This window comes from Pleurodeles waltl, chromosome 9 (genome assembly GCF_031143425.1).
Source record: "Pleurodeles waltl isolate 20211129_DDA chromosome 9, aPleWal1.hap1.20221129, whole genome shotgun sequence".
In the NCBI taxonomy this organism is placed as follows: domain Eukaryota; kingdom Metazoa; phylum Chordata; class Amphibia; order Caudata; family Salamandridae; genus Pleurodeles; species Pleurodeles waltl.
Genome location: NC_090448.1, coordinates 578,308,843 through 578,324,682, shown reverse-complemented (window position 1 = coordinate 578,324,682; position 15,840 = coordinate 578,308,843). Strand labels below are relative to the sequence as shown.

The window sequence follows — 15,840 nt, the reverse complement described above, 5'->3', positions numbered from 1 at the left end:
GTCTCCTCTCGCCACAGGTCTTCAGGTCTAGGAACCCATAATTTGTTGCAGTCTTGCTTGGTTCTTGCATAATCCTTTATCACGACTTGTAGTGTGTTCTGAGGAAACTTGCTGTACTTTGCTCGTGCTTTCCTGGGCTCTGGGGTGGGGTACTTTACTTACCTTTGGTGTTTTCCTACACTCCCAGCACCCCTCTACACACTACACTTGCCTAGGGTGGCATTAGACATTTGCATTCCACTATTTTAGTATATGGTTTGTGTTGCCCCTAGGCCCATTGCAATCTATTGTATTTTCTACTGTTTTCACTTTTCTATGACTGTTTACCTACCTGATTTTGGTTACTAGTGTATATATTGTGTATAATACTTACCTCCAGAAGGAGTATTGCATCTAAGATATGTTTGGCCTTGTGTCACTAAAATAAAGTACCTCTATTTTTGGTAACACTGAGTATTGTCTTTTATTGTGTATAAGTACTGTGTAACTATAGTGGTATTGCAGGAGCTTTGCATGTCTCCTAGTTCAGCCTAAGCTGCTCTACTACAGCTACCTCTAGACAGCCTAAGCTGCTAGCACACTGCCTACATTTCACTTAATAAGGATAACCAGAACTGGTATAAGGTGTAAGTACCTTAGGTACCCACCACAAACCAGGCCAGCCTCATACATTGGGATCCTGCAAATAGGCCTGCTGAACCTCCATTTTTTGATAATTCAGAATCAGGTAGAACTCATCGATGTGGGCACCTTTGCACCAGTGTCGACAATCCTGTTTATGGCCAGTGCAAATTTGTATTGACACTTGCACTGGTCATCCAGTGTGAAAACAGCATTTGCACTCACTCACTAACGAGTGCAAAATGGGCTTTCCTTTTACCCCAGTCACACCAGTAAGCCTACCCCTCGTTTGCTCTTTCATGACATAGGCACTGCTCCTGCTACCGCTGGTCGCGAAGGCCAGGAAAGCTGCAGGAACAGAAAGTAAATATGTCTCCAAGAGGAAGTTATTTTCTGACGTTTCTTCTCCTTGTGCATTCCTTTAAGGTTGAGACGAGATGGTAACTCTGTGGTGTCATCAGGCCGTGGTATTTCGGTCATCCCTGACATTTTAGTGAATTGACATCGATGTCTGTGCTGCAACGGGTTGTGAAGGTTAAGGACGCCTGGAGAGGGTGGTTATTGTAAATTTGCCATGTCAGACCAGTTTGCAAAAAGATGTGTTTTTGTGAGTGTAGGCTAGCTTGAAGTAATTTAACCTTTTTCACAGTATGAAGCTGTTTTGGAGGCGGAGGCGTTTCGTTCTGTCGATCACCCGAGGGTGTTAAGGCATTCGTTGCATTTTTTCGCATTATTGCCCAATACTCTGCAAACAGAATAGTTTTGGCAGAGAGCCATTTTAGGAAGCTAGGCAGCTTCTTACAATGACTAGTTGTGATATTAACAGAGACGAGGTGGCCATCCAGAAGGCTCTGGATATATCAGAACATGCAGATGTCTGTCATGTGAGTGATTGCACCCAAGCAATACAAGCTTGGACAGCTGGGAAATCTTTCAATTTCTAAGTGCGCCTTCTAGCGTCCGGCACACACTTAAAAGATATGCAACTCAGTTTAAGGAAGTTTAGGAAAAGCTTACATTTTCTTGAGCAATCATGACAAAACCATGTTTCCTCTGCGGCTTCAGCAAGCGAGAGTAGCAGCAAAATGTCATAGACCCTAACACCCTAACACAAAAAGCAAAATGGACCCACAAATCACCCATGGTAATATTGGAAGACAGACAGCATTGGGGTGTAGAGAACCGCCAATAGCCCTGGACACTGTACAACTGTGCCACTGAACCTTCTGCACTGATGATAGCCATGACCTAATGGTTTTATTTGGAGAACAAAACGTGGAACTTAAAAACAGTTACTGCTGAATCAAGCAGTATCAATTGCCAAAGAAAATTTCAGATTCTTGTTTATCGTGCGGAATGTGTTTTGGAGCTGTCTGTGGTAGAGTTATCGGACTGCCAGTTAATAAACATACCCTCCAGATCAGAGCCCCGTGAAGCAATTTCACAACGCTTCCAAGTCATTCCACATCATGTGCAACAACAGAGCCATGTCTTATTATTTTTAACCAATAGCACTTTGCATTCTGCTTAGTGTAGTTTTGTTTACCTCCATAAGCTTGGGTTTAAAAACCACAACAGTACTTTCTAGAACTTTGACAAATGACACAGAGCCACAGTTCTGCTGAAACTCCTAATTCAGGGGCTGTAAGGAGGGCTTCATTTTCCTGCAGTTTTATATACTGTGAACTCGACTCAAAGGTATTGGAGTGCTTTACATGACCACCAGTTGCTTCATACATTCATTTTTTGTTGGCAGGGGGAGATTTAGATTTCAGTGGACAGGTTTAGCTGTCACAACAGTGATGGATAGCCCGTGCATCAAAATATAAATCCCATTATATCCCACAGTATTCAGTTTTTGGTGGAGGGACTATCTGTCAGCCAAAATCTAAATCAGGCCCTAGGTAGTTTTTGAGCCGACACCAAGTTTCAAACATGGCTTAATTTTTTCTCCCTTGATTCACGCACGTCAGTATCTACATTAATTAACTTTCTTTTATTATGCTGTTGTATAGTGCCAAATACTGAACAGAAGGATAGAGCTGCACCTACTGTTTCTGCATCTCAGAAAGATTACTTTTTGTTTAAATATTTCAATGATTCTTATTGAAATCAATGGTTTTCCAAGCAAACAAAGTAGCTTAGTATTGCAAATATGGAGAAAACAAGGGATGTCTTGACACATGCTCTTAAAGCATGAGCTTGACATTAGAAGGAGTTCGGTCAAATTAATTGCATGTGTTGCTGGGCAGTTATGGGCAAAAGATTGTTAATATAATAGGTTCTGCGTGTCAGTCAATCAATCAATGAATCAGTCATTCAGGATTTGTAAGGTGCTTATAATCACCCAACAGGGTATCCTGGCTCTTGCAGGACCCGGAGGATCACTCAAACGGCCAGGTCTTGAGGGCCCTTTGGAATGCCAGAAGTGAGGTCATGGTCTGGAGCTGCATAGGGAGACAGCACAAAAATCGGGTGAAAAGCAAGGAGAAAGCTGTGAGAAATGAAGGAAAAGAAGGAGAAGGCACAAGAGATAGAAAAAAACAAGGAGAGAGCAGTGAAAAGAAAAAAGCCTGAGACAGCACAAAAACGAGGGGGGCGGTGAAAGGAGAAAGCAGTGAGAACGAGGGAAAAGCAAGGAGAAGGCACTCAAAAAATGGGGGAAGAGCAAGGAGAAGACACAAGCAAGAGTGACAAAGCAGCATGGGGAGAGCTGGGCCTGGAACCCCCTATATGGATGGCAGCTGTGTAAATAGGCTTTACAGGCCATTTTAGTTTAGCAAAAACAGAACATTTCTTGATTATTGTTTCTGATGGGTTGTAATAAAAGTGTGAAGATGCATTTATGGTGTTGAAGTATGTTTAATCCTTGTTGGAGAGATGATTTTAATGCTCGTAGAATCAGTGTGACTGACCAGTAGAAAAAAAACAAAAACACACACACACACACACACACACACACACACTGCAATTACATCGGTGAAGAAGACAAACATGCATGTCTCAACGGGGTTGTGAGGCAGAGATGTGGACCCCCTAGGTACCAGGAGGTTTGGTCTGTGCAGGTTTGCCACAGATGTAGACATGCAACTGTCTCTGCAGGGACGTAGGCCCAAGGAAAGGCCAATGGGTATATTTACAAGCTCCCTGAGCCGCCGGTGCATCACGTTTTCCCATGTAATAAGTGACGCACCAGCAGTGCAAGTGACTTGTAAATAAGCCACTTAGGGCCAGATGTAGCAAAGTATTTGCACGTCGCAAACGGCGAAAATCGCCGTTTGCGAGGTGCAAATGCCTCTTTGCTATGCAGAAATGCATATTGCGAGTCAGTACCGACTCGCAATATGCATTTCCGACTCGCAAATAGGAAGGGGTGTTCCCTTCCTATTTGCGAGTCTGAGTGGTATGCAATACCATTTGGCATCGCAGTTACCATCCACTTCAAGTGGATGGTAACCCACTCGCAAATTGGAAGGGGTCCCCATGGGACCCCTTCCAGTTTGTGACTGGACCCACAAATATTTTTTCAGGGCAGGGAGTGGTCCAAGGGACCACTCCCTGCCCTGAAAAAATACCGAAACTAAAGGTTTCGTTTTTTTTTTTAAGTGCAGCTCGTTTTCCTGTAAGGAAAACAGGCTACACTTAAAAAAAAAAAAAAACTGCTTTATTTAAAAGCAGTTACGAACATGGAGGTCTGCTGACGACAGCAGGCCTCCATGTTTGCGAGTGCCTATACTCGCTATGGGGCCGCAATTTGCGACCCACCTCATGAATATTCATGAGGTGGGTCATTGCGACCCCATAGCGAGTTGCAGTCGGTGTCTGAGACACCGTACTGCATACCAATTTGCGAGGTGCAAAGTGCGAGTCGCATGTACTCGCAATTTGCACCTCGCAAATTTTAAATTTGCTACATCTGGCCCCTAGTTCTTAATTAATACCAGTGGTTACAGGTGGTTGGCACCAGGACCCATTTTTATATCCAGTGTTAGCCAAGACCTTTTGAATTTACAAACATACGAGCACATTTACAAGGGATTGGTGTAGGGCAGCACCGCAAGTCTTCTTGCTACCCTGCCCTACGCCAATGTCAAAGGGCAGGAATGCACTGTATTTATGAAATATGGCACATTTCTGTCCTCTCTCCCTGTTTTGGTGCACAATTGGCTGCCCAGTGCCAATGCAGGCACCCTTCCATGATTGTGCTAGGGTGCCTGCATAACATGCAGGATTGTTTCTGTTCAGGAAGAGGCACCTTCCTACACAAAAATAATCCTGAGTCATTTACCTCTTCCTATGTGTGCTGTAGAATGCAGCACACATAGAATGAGTTAAAAACGAGGAGAAACGAAAATATTTCTCCTTGTTATGCCTGCTCTGTGGTGGCGTAAGGTTGTGGAGCTGCACCAGGTTTACAGGCTCTTATAAACCTGGGGCAGCATAAAAATACATGGGTGTTGTGTGGGAAAACCCACCGCAACACCCATAGAACACTCCCCCGGCGCAGAATAAAACAATGCATCGACTTGTGCTTCTTTCATTTACTCCATATCTATGGGGCAATGAAAAGCCATGCTAAGTGGCTCTGCGTGGCCTCACAGTTATGGTTGAGAGGGTTGTGCCACCTGAGCGTCAAAAAAAGTGACGCTCCAGCAGCACAAGCCTCTTGTAAATATGCCCCATAAAATGCATGACATACTTATAAGGGCTTTGAGCCAGCTCTCTTCATCCATTGCCCTGTTGTGCATCATTCACATATTTGTTCCACCACAACACCATACAGCATGGGGCAATGAGTCAGCCCACTCCAGCCATTGGCTACCTTCACTGTTAGTGACAAAATTCTGCCCTGTCACAAGGAACACATGCACACAAATAGAATGTCCCTTCTGTGCCAAGCTCTACTATGGAAATGTGTTTTTTTAGATAAAATAAATGTTTGCTTTTTGACATTTTTTTCAGATTGACAAGGGCCAAACAGCTTGCCCAACAATACGGTTTTGCAAATCCATGACAAAACCAAACAAGAATTAGGAAAGCTAAAAAGCTTGCAGCAAGCAAAAGACCTGGTGACTTTGTCAGTACTTATTAGCCTTGATTCCACCTCATGCCTTTCTAGTTTGTACCTGTTTATCCCACTCTAAGGGGTTCTTTTTCATCCCTGCTTTATCCATTTGTCAGTGCTTCCTAGGTTTCACATTCTCTCTTTTCTCTTTTCTTCCTTTCTCTCTCTTGTTTTTGGTCAAAGTTTACACAAAAAAACATGCCCTGATTCCCAAAAAATTAATCCCATTACCCACAACTTGCAATCACCCAGATACATTGAGCACTGGCCCTGCAGTTACAATGAGCAAATCCAGACGCCCTTGAATGTATAGAATAATACCAAAAGCACTGGGTTAACCAATCATGCCAGACATTTAACCATTTTAAAGCTCTGTCTCATTGTACCAGAACAAATGTGCATCAATCAGTTCGTCAACATGACCGTTGTAGTGGAACTGACATCACACACCCTTTGAACCCAGATGACAGCACAAGATTGACCCTTTGCCCCACCCTTTACCACTCAATTGCCCCCTATTTGCTGCTGAACACCTGGGGAACTGCATAACCTACTCAAAGTAAACAAGGCTCTTTCAGCCTTCTTTATTTGCAGTTCTTGTTGATTCTTTTATGACCCCTCGAGGAGTAGCAGCAGAAGTGCAAGGGTACTAAAGTGCAAACTAGCAGTAACACGCACTGCCATCATTTTAGGTCTATGGTGAGCTTCTTTCACTTAATATAGGAAAACTTGAAATCTTTGTTAGTCTCCAGGCACACGTCTTCCATCACAAAAGTAAAAAAAACACTCCTTCAGAGATCACGATTTTACTTAAAAAGTAAATCAGATCGAATCAAAATTTGACATGGCATAAAGGTGAAAAATATATCACTAGCTACAGCGAAACAGACCTGTCGATAATTCTTACAGCAGCAATGTACAGGTTATCTAAAGATCGAACTTTGCCAGCCTGAATTTTAGCACTAGTGTTTTCATGTGAGAAGTGAGAGGGCCTGGCTCTAACCCTGCCTCTAGACCCCCTTATTAATAACAATCCTCTCCCTGAACATCAGTACAAATGCTATCAAACCTACCATCAGTTGCTTAGTTTGAACACATTATTGACCGAATTCCAACCTTTGGAATGCAACTGCAGGAAATACCCAACATCCAAAACAACAACACCCTCGCTTTATTGGGTAAGGTCGGTCCATGGACAGACACACAGTTGACCCATTTTGTGTGAGGTATATACACAGGCACATATGGCTGTAAAGAAAACGTGTCAGGGGGGCAGGTAATTGGCAGACATGTGTTATATAAAACAATATAACCTAAGACGGCATGGTACAGCATAATACGTCACTGACAAGAGGTGTAACAGTTGTACACCTGAGACGCTGGAAAGGGCTCATAAAGGGAAAGAGGACAATTACCAGACCCGTATGCCCCTAAGTAGAGGGGCTATTATGCTATTAGAGCATTCCAGCCACTGAGTGCATAATGCTTTCAACTAAACAAGGAGACACACATAGACAAACTTAGAAAAGTTCAGGTATTACGTCTGTGCCATTCCTTATTAGTCACGAACCACTGCGTTGTCTTCAACGGAGCTTTCAGCATTCCACTCTTCTAATAATAATTGCTCGACTTGTCCTAACAGATAAATAAAAAGCACTGGTTGCGGCGGCAGGAGGCGGAAACAACTCTATTCAGGGCAGGTGCCCTTTAAATATTTGGCAGCCCTCCCGCATCGCGGGAAGCACTGGTTGCGGCGGCAGGAGGCGGAAACAACTCTATTCAGGGCAGGTGCCCTTTAAATATTTGGCAGCCCTCCCGCATCGCGGGAAGCACTGGTTGCGGCGGCAGGAGGCGGAAACAACTCTATTCAGGGCAGGTGCCCTTTAAATATTTGGCAGCCCTCCCGCATCGCGGGACGCGCGCGGGCGGCGCCCGGGCAAAGCCCGGGCCAAGGGCGGACCCGTCCTGCGCCCGTCCATCGTCCGAAAGAGGCTGGGCTGGGCCACCCCTCTTTCGTGTACAGTAAGGAGTGACTGCCCAAATTCATTTCAAATATTGGATATATATTTTCGTGTCTCTTTTTCTGCTGCTATTGGTTTTTAAAAAGCCTTGTGCTGACCCTGTCACTTCTCCTGGAAGGGTCCGATAACGTTCTAGTAAGCTGTATACTTGGGCTCCACTTAACTGAGTCATTGTGTCTTCTGGGTCATATACACTTGCTGTTTTGTGTTATTACTGATATATGTAAGTGCCCTATACTTTGTTACGATATAAAAGCTCTGTGTAGGGCAGGGCTATAAAATTAGACAGTCCATCAAGTATCTTATTAATAGTAGTAGTGGTTGTTATATTCGTGAGGGTGGTGTAGAATGGCTAAAAATATTTCCACCCTGGATAATTACTTGGTTAAAATGGTGAACAAGATAAACATTGATAGAAGGAAATCCTTAGGGAAGGAGTCCACCTCAGAAATCTTTTCTTCTGTAGACGATGGTAGTGGTTCTATTATGATGGATCCCTTTAATATTGAAGCTTTCCCTTTGGAAAACTCAGCCACTTTACCCTTAGTTTTAGAACCACCAATTCAAGTCCCATTGGAGCCCCCGAGTGAGTCTGCATTGTCTAACTCTCCTCCTAAGAGAGCTGTTAGAAAATGCAGAAAAACGCAAACTAAGCGGGGGAACATACATTTTAAACCAACGATAGAACCAACGATAGAATATGGTCATAGAAGTAAGGTAGCTAATAACGAGATTACAATTAATAAGGATGGTGTGAATTGTGATCTCTTGGGTCACATCGCTAAGCTATTGGAGGAAAAATTAGACCATATGACTAAACCTCTTATGGAAAAGATTGAATTATTATCTATGGAGGTATCTAGGTTGGGTGGTCTTTTAGATAAAATGTGTAAGGAACAGACTATGAAACAGTCTGAGCTACAGTCTGAGCTACCCGTCCAATCCAGTAACTCTGCACAATTGGTTGTAGCACAGAGGTCATGTTCACCAGAATCTAGAGAGCCACCATGTATGGTGGATAGTACCTCTCATATGAAAGCAGCTGCATCTAATATTGTGAGGTACACTACTCCAGTGAACAGACCAAATCATATTAATCTTCCACCTGATTGTGAACCATATGTCATAGTCCTTTCGAACGTTCCTCCCTTAGACCCAACAGCAATGAATTTCCGTGAGGAATCACATGATTCTCTCAAACGGAAATCAGGTGCTTGGTTAAATAAAAATTGTGGTTTCCCCCCACATCTATCCGATCATATACTGTCTACTAGACGGATACCATGGATCGGAAATGCGAGGAAAAAATGTAAGGGGGATTGTGTAATTGTTAATTTTAGGCACCCTCAACATGTTGCGACTGTTCTTCTTAGAGCAGCTTCTTTGGATATAGAGGAGTCTGACGTGGGTGTGCACCCTCTGGGTTATTTTTATAGACATTTAGCCAGTACATCAGAACTTTTTAAAAAACACAGACTCTTGACTAATAGAAGAAACACACATTTTTATACTCCAGTTGAAAATAGATTTTCGGTACTGAGTACTTTGGATGAAAATGATTGACTCCCACGAGCAGGGGATTCTATCACAGAAATGTTGGTATATATCCAGACGTGGGAACAAAAACAGAGTATAGAATATTTAGAACCAAAACTTATAGTACCTTTGAGCCCCAGGAATCCATGGACAGTAAAATTGGTAAGCAGCGTTAAATCCCCTTACTCTATTTTTAGTGAGGCAATTAGTTTGGGCGTACCTGACAAGTGCCTCACAGTGACTATGGAGGGTAATGACGTTAGTAAAGACTATAATCTAGACAAAGAATCAAATCCTTTAGTTGAACTAGAGGATGTTACAGAAAAAGACAACTTACCTATAGTATTAGATTTACCCTGTGTAAAAGGGAAAACAAATATTAGACTGATATCTTGGAATATAGCTGGCTTAGCCAGGAACCTTGAGGATGTGGTATGGTGTTCCTATATTGAGAATTACGATATCATATACCTACAGGAAACTTGGATGGTAGAAACCCCCCATAGGTTGGGGTATAAAACATACTGTTCTTGTGCTATTCCATCAACTAGAGGCAGAGCCTCAGGGGGACTGGTTATCTGGGTTAAAGTGACTCTAGAAATAGATGTCACCCAGTTATCCATTCCCTCTCCGGACCTACTAGGCCTTAAAATTGATACAAGAGGGAAAGAAACTATACATTTAATAAATATATATAATAGACCGTCCCCATCCAACAAGGTATCAGAGGTGGTAGAACTCTTGGATTCCTTTTTAGACTCATTAGGAGATAATGTAAAGGTGTTAGTTGGTGGAGATTTTAACTGTAAATATAAGCCTGTCTTGGGGTTGGAAAAATTATTTGACGAACAAGATGCTGCTAATGATATCTTGCCCTTAGAATCTGCATGTTCAGCTAAAGGCACAAAAGCCGCCTTACAGATCTTACAGTTGACTGTGGTACATGATCTAAGGGCTTGTAATGGTCGATTTCGATCAGACAGACCAGCAGCTCCAACCTATTTTAAGGGAAATTCCAGGTCACATATAGATTTTGTAATGGCTACCCGGAATATATGGGACCAAATAACCGACTTCAAGATAGACCATAGGACGGAGAGTGATCATTTCCCCCTCCAACTATGGCTAGATTCTCAATCATTTATTATTAGATCCGAAGAAGAGACCCTATTAAATACCACGGTCGCGGAACTAGAGATAACCAATAACAGGCGTGCTCTAAGATGGCCCTATATCTTGGGAACAGAAAAAACGCTGATAAATATTTACAATGTATTTACTGAAACGGTAGGAGATTTACAGTCAGCATTAGTGGGAACACAAGGTGTTCTTGATTTACATCTTAAGCTGGTAGATGCACTAACTCCACTATTGAGTAAAATCTATAAAAAAGATGGTAATAGGAAAAGGAACCACCTTGAGACAGCGAACCCATGGTATAATAAAGATTGTCGAATAGCAAAATCAAGACTGATCCAGGCAGTAAAATCCGGGAATTGTTTGGATATAAAAAGCGGTAGACTAGCCTACAAAAGCATTATGGCCCAAGCTAAAAAAGCATGGGATGAAAGTTTTTGGGAGGATCTCTTGAACGCAGCTAAGTTACGGGATCAGAGCATGTTCTGGAATTTAATCGCTAAGGGAAATAAGCAGGGTAGATCAACAAAGGATATTTTCCTAGATGAAAACACTTGGTGTGATCACTTCACTAAGCTCTATGCTAACAAAAAGGAGAGTTTGCCCTTCGGGGACCATGAGACAAACTTAGAAATGAGTATTGCTCCATTAACTTTTAGTTTAGAAGAAACTAATAAGGCTTTATTAGCTGTGAAAATGGGCAAAGCCCCAGGCCCTGATAAAATTCCCGGCGACCTACTAAAATATGATGTAGATGTGTGGGGGCCTTACATAAATTACCTGAGTAATTCCATTGTGGCAGGCACACCGATCCCCGATTCATGGAAAGGGGCAGAAATTATAACAATCTTTAAAAAAGGTGATCGCTATGATCCAAGTAATTACCGCCCAATAAGTTTAATAGACATTTTTCAAAAGATATATGCCAGACACATTTTAAATAGGCTTTTAGATTGGATTGAAGAGACTAAAATAGTAACCAAATATCAGGCTGGTTTTAGAATAAAAGTCAGTACGGTTGACCAGGTGTTTAGGTTTATGTGCATCTGTTGGAAGTATATAAACATAAGGAAGGGTAGTCTCTATGTGGCATTCATAGATCTAAGGGCCGCCTTTGATCTTGTTCCGCGCAATTTGTTGTGGATTACATTAAGGAACATGGCGGTCCCTGGGAAACTACTTAAAGAACTTATCAAGCTTCACACAGGGAACTATGCAAAAATTAGATGGGGAAAAGAAGGTGAAACCTCAAGGGCCATATCTGTAGACCGTGGTGTGCGCCAAGGTTGCGTGTTAGCACCTACACTCTTCTCATTATATGTCAACGATATTCCGAGCTATTTAAGGAACTGTGTACATGACTCCCCGAAGCTAGGTGGCGAGCCGGTTACGGCATTATTATTTGCCGATGATACCATCCTTATTTCTCAAACTCCGAGAGGTTTGCAAAATTTGGTGGATTCTTTCCAGAAGTATTGTGTGGGGAAGGGGTTAGAAATAAATCCTACCAAAACTAAGTATATGTCCATAAACCCCAAGAAATCCCTCAGGAACTATCTGTCCTTGGAGAATGAAAAACTGGAACAGGTAGGGAGTTTTAATTATTTGGGGTTACTGTTGGATAGTAACCTGTCCTGGAAAGGACAGATGGATAAAAGCATCTTATCCCTTAAACAAAATTCAATGCCTATTTTAAAAGTACACGGAGCTAGTTACTCTAAAGCAATCTCACCGGCACTGCAAGTATATAAAGCGAAGGCCCAATCGACCGCCCTTTATGGTGCTGAAATCTGGGGCTTCTATTGCAATAACAACTTTGGAAAAACGGAAAACCACTTTGTACGAAGGCTACTTAAAATACCAACAAGAACTCCTCTAGTCCCTGTCTTCCTTGATATTAATCTTAAAAGAGCAGACTATCAAGCATTATTAAGACCACTGCTGTATTGGGTCAGGCTATGGGTAACCCCGGAGTTGAGTGATTACAAGAGTGGATTGACTGAATTAACTCAGATAGATGGTCATATGAATACCCCTTGGTTAAAATATGTATCTAAGTGGTATGAGAGATTAGGTTTATCACACCTATGGGAAGTTCCCCAGAATATGACAACATGTACCAGGAAATATGTAAAGGACACTTTTTGGTCTTATGTCAACGGAGAGCTATTGCATAGTTCATCGATTGGTACTCTGACTTTGAATTTTTTAAACATAAAAGATACACCTAAATTCGAACAATTTTTGGATGAGGTCGGCCCTCCACTGGCAAAAACACTATATCTACAGTTTAGGTATGGGGTCTTACAGATTAATGCTTACACATGCAATTGGGGAGGGGTAAAAGGTTGTGAACTGTGCACTCTCTGTACTTTAGGAGCTAAAGAAGATGTTGCTCATCTACTCTTCTTTTGCCCAGTATACAAGAAACCAAGAGATTGTTGGATCAAACCCGTTTGTAAATATGTGGGGGTTAGATCCTACAAAGAAGCAGAGCATATATTTCAGTCCAATACTTCACAACCAGTGGTGTTTGGCACAAGTAGATTTTTATTTAATGTGTACCTTATCAGAAAACGACTTGGTCACAAATTGTAATATTTTGTTAAGTGGCCTGCTCTTCCCCTTCCTTGTAAAGGTATATGATGTACTGTTTCTTCGATCCAAGTTAATTAATTTTTTTTGCTCTGGCTTTTAATTAATTTATAATTGTTATTTATATTTTTATACGCGGTACTGCTTAATCATGGAGACATCCATATATCTCTCGCCAACTGTATTTATTGTATTTTATATTTAATTATGAAATGTATATATGTATGTCGTATTTTCTTGTCTTGACTTTTATGGCAATATTTGCCGAAATAAAGTAACGAACGAACGAGATAAATAAAAAATAACAAGAAAATCATGGGCAACCCGTAGCACACTAATCATATCCACCACCACCTTATGCAACTGTCTGGATGGCACCCTTAAGTAGCGGAAACATGTCATTGGCTGGTGCTGTTGGCATAGTGGAGCAATGCCTCCACTCCTGTGATCTCTGCATGACCTCCTTGGTGACAGATTCAAATCCTGGTAGGTGCGCTCAGCCTTTCATCCTTCTGAGATCATGAAATTAACACCATGGACTTGGGTTGTAGTAAACATGAGTATTCTGTCAATAGCGCCAAGAGACTTCCTGACATGGTTAATGTGCGCTGTACAAATATCCCTGCTATGTCATGTTATCATGTTGTAAAACAACTGACTCAAAGCGCGCATTTAATCAAACATAATGCAGAGTTTGTAATTGGTGGACAGAAAATACATACACAACGCGAAGATGAGCAAAAGCAGAGGCTACCTATAAAATCTGAGGGACATATTTACAAGAAAGTGGTGCAGCATGGAGCTGCGCCAAACTTGGCGGCACGGCTCTGCACCACTTCATAAAACACAGGGATGTGCCGTATTTACAAAAATATGATACACCCCTGTTTTTCCCCTAGCACTGGCGCTAAATTTATCTGCCTAGTACAAATTCAGGCATCCTTGCACCATAGTGCAAGGGTGCCTGCGTTGCATTATTTATGTTCAGGAAGGTGTCCCTTCCTGCACATAAACAATCAATAATGGAGATTCGTTACTCCTATGTGTGCTGCAGAATGCAGCACACATTTTTTTTTCTAGTCTGTCGTATTATTTACTGATTGTATATGTGCAGGAAGGGACATCTTCCTGCACATAAACAATCATTAATGTCCTTTTGCTTTTTCTATGTGTGCTGCAGAATGCAACACACATAAAAAAAGCAAAAACAAGGAGAAATAAAAGGATTTCTCTTCGTTGCACCAAAGGGGTGGCATTAGTTTTTGGCACTGCCTCAGATTTATGTTTCCTTTCAAATCTGGGACAGTGTCAAAAAAGCAATGGATGTTGCATAGGTACGCTCACAGCAACACCCAGTGCACACCCCTCTGCTGCAGAAAACTGCGTCGGGCCCATATTCACAAGGCAGCATTAAGCCACAAAAAGTGGCTTACGCCGCCTTGTAAATATAATGCAGGGCACAGCGCCACTGGAGCATCACAAGAGGTGACGCTCCGGTTGTGCTAGGGGCATGTAAAAATGCCCCTAACTGCGCCCAAAAATGTAGGCATGATAATATAGTAAACCATGACCTCCCTTCCCACCTAATCGAAGGATGTTCCAACAATTGTGGCGGTACTTCCACAGCAGTATTGATAGCGGAGCACTTGCTTCTTTATAATATTTCTTATTTTGTTTCATTTCCATATGTTCTCTTATCCAAATGTAGTTGACATTGTTAGCACATTTAGATAGACATACTAACATCTTTACACGAAAATAAATTATGTTTACTTCAAAATACATACAACCCTTCTATAATTCTTAAAAGTACGAGAAAGTTCCGGAAGAAATGCCTTACCTCTATGGCGAGTGAACAGGTCCGAGAATATGGGAAGTAGTAGATGGAAGGACGAGCAGAACTGTCATTTCAGTTGGTGCTTTTTGGTTTTATATGCAGTATCAGGAAGTGAAGACGATTGGAGGAAATCCAGGGCTCTGTTGCCCTGCTACCACCAAACATAGATACTGAGGTCGTGCGAGTTATGACATACTTTTTTCAGAGTTAACCGTCCCTAGGCGCCACGTTGTCAATTGACTTCCTAGATTAACATCTATTCCACTGTGTTTTTCAGATCTCTAAATGTTAGATACAAGGATCGGAGGCGAACGATAGCAAGGAGTTCATTCGAGAGGAAGCGCCAATGACTGAGCAACTTGGACCTCTCCTGTTATTTATCTGATGAGGAATAACATTTTTAGAGGACCTGCCGGTAACGTAGTTCTGATTGTCACAGCCTTTCATGAAAGGGAAGCTGATATTTGAAGCAGTTTCCAACTTCAGGTTGATTGAAGATCAGTGAACCAAACACGATTATGTCTTATTTAAATCATAATAATAATAATAATAATAATAATAATTATAATAATTATAATAATATTAAAAAGTAGGTGCCTCGGCACACAGTTTTTTAGGAGGAGACCGCCAACGTGACTGCATGATAGTGTTGCCACTTCCCGATGGTGCCTATTCGTGGCTCACCTCATGCCTCTTTATTCCTCCAAACACACTCCCTGTTTCTTTATCTCACTCTAGAAGACTATTTTTCATTGCTGCTGAGCTGTCTCTAGTCATCATTATTTCCTATTTTCAATTCCTCATTCATGTTCCCTTTCATTCTTTCTCTTGGATAAATATCTGATGATCAAAAATAAATCGTCACACCCAAAATTAAGTGAATGTGCCCGCTGCCTGGCGCCTGCAAAAAATGCCTTGCTTTTTAGTCATAACCATCCTTAAACATATCCCTAAAATGCGCCCTGGTCCCCAGCAACTGCTATGTTGCAAAAGAAGGGGGTAGAATTGACCTCTCTCAGGAAGCATGT

General features: G+C 41.9%; 1 protein-coding gene across 3 annotated transcripts in view; it reads right to left on the bottom strand.

Moving 5' to 3' along the window:
• LOC138259684 (C5a anaphylatoxin chemotactic receptor 1-like) overlaps window positions 1–15,013 on the bottom strand; it is a 51,162-nt gene extending 36,149 nt beyond the window's left edge. For all 3 annotated transcript variants that reach the window (XM_069207567.1, XM_069207569.1, XM_069207568.1), the window contains exon 1: window positions 14,816–15,013. The gene's annotated coding sequence lies outside the window, so the exon portion shown is untranslated. The remainder of the gene's footprint in view (window positions 1–14,815) is intronic.
• Window positions 15,014–15,840: the final 827 nt, after the last annotated feature.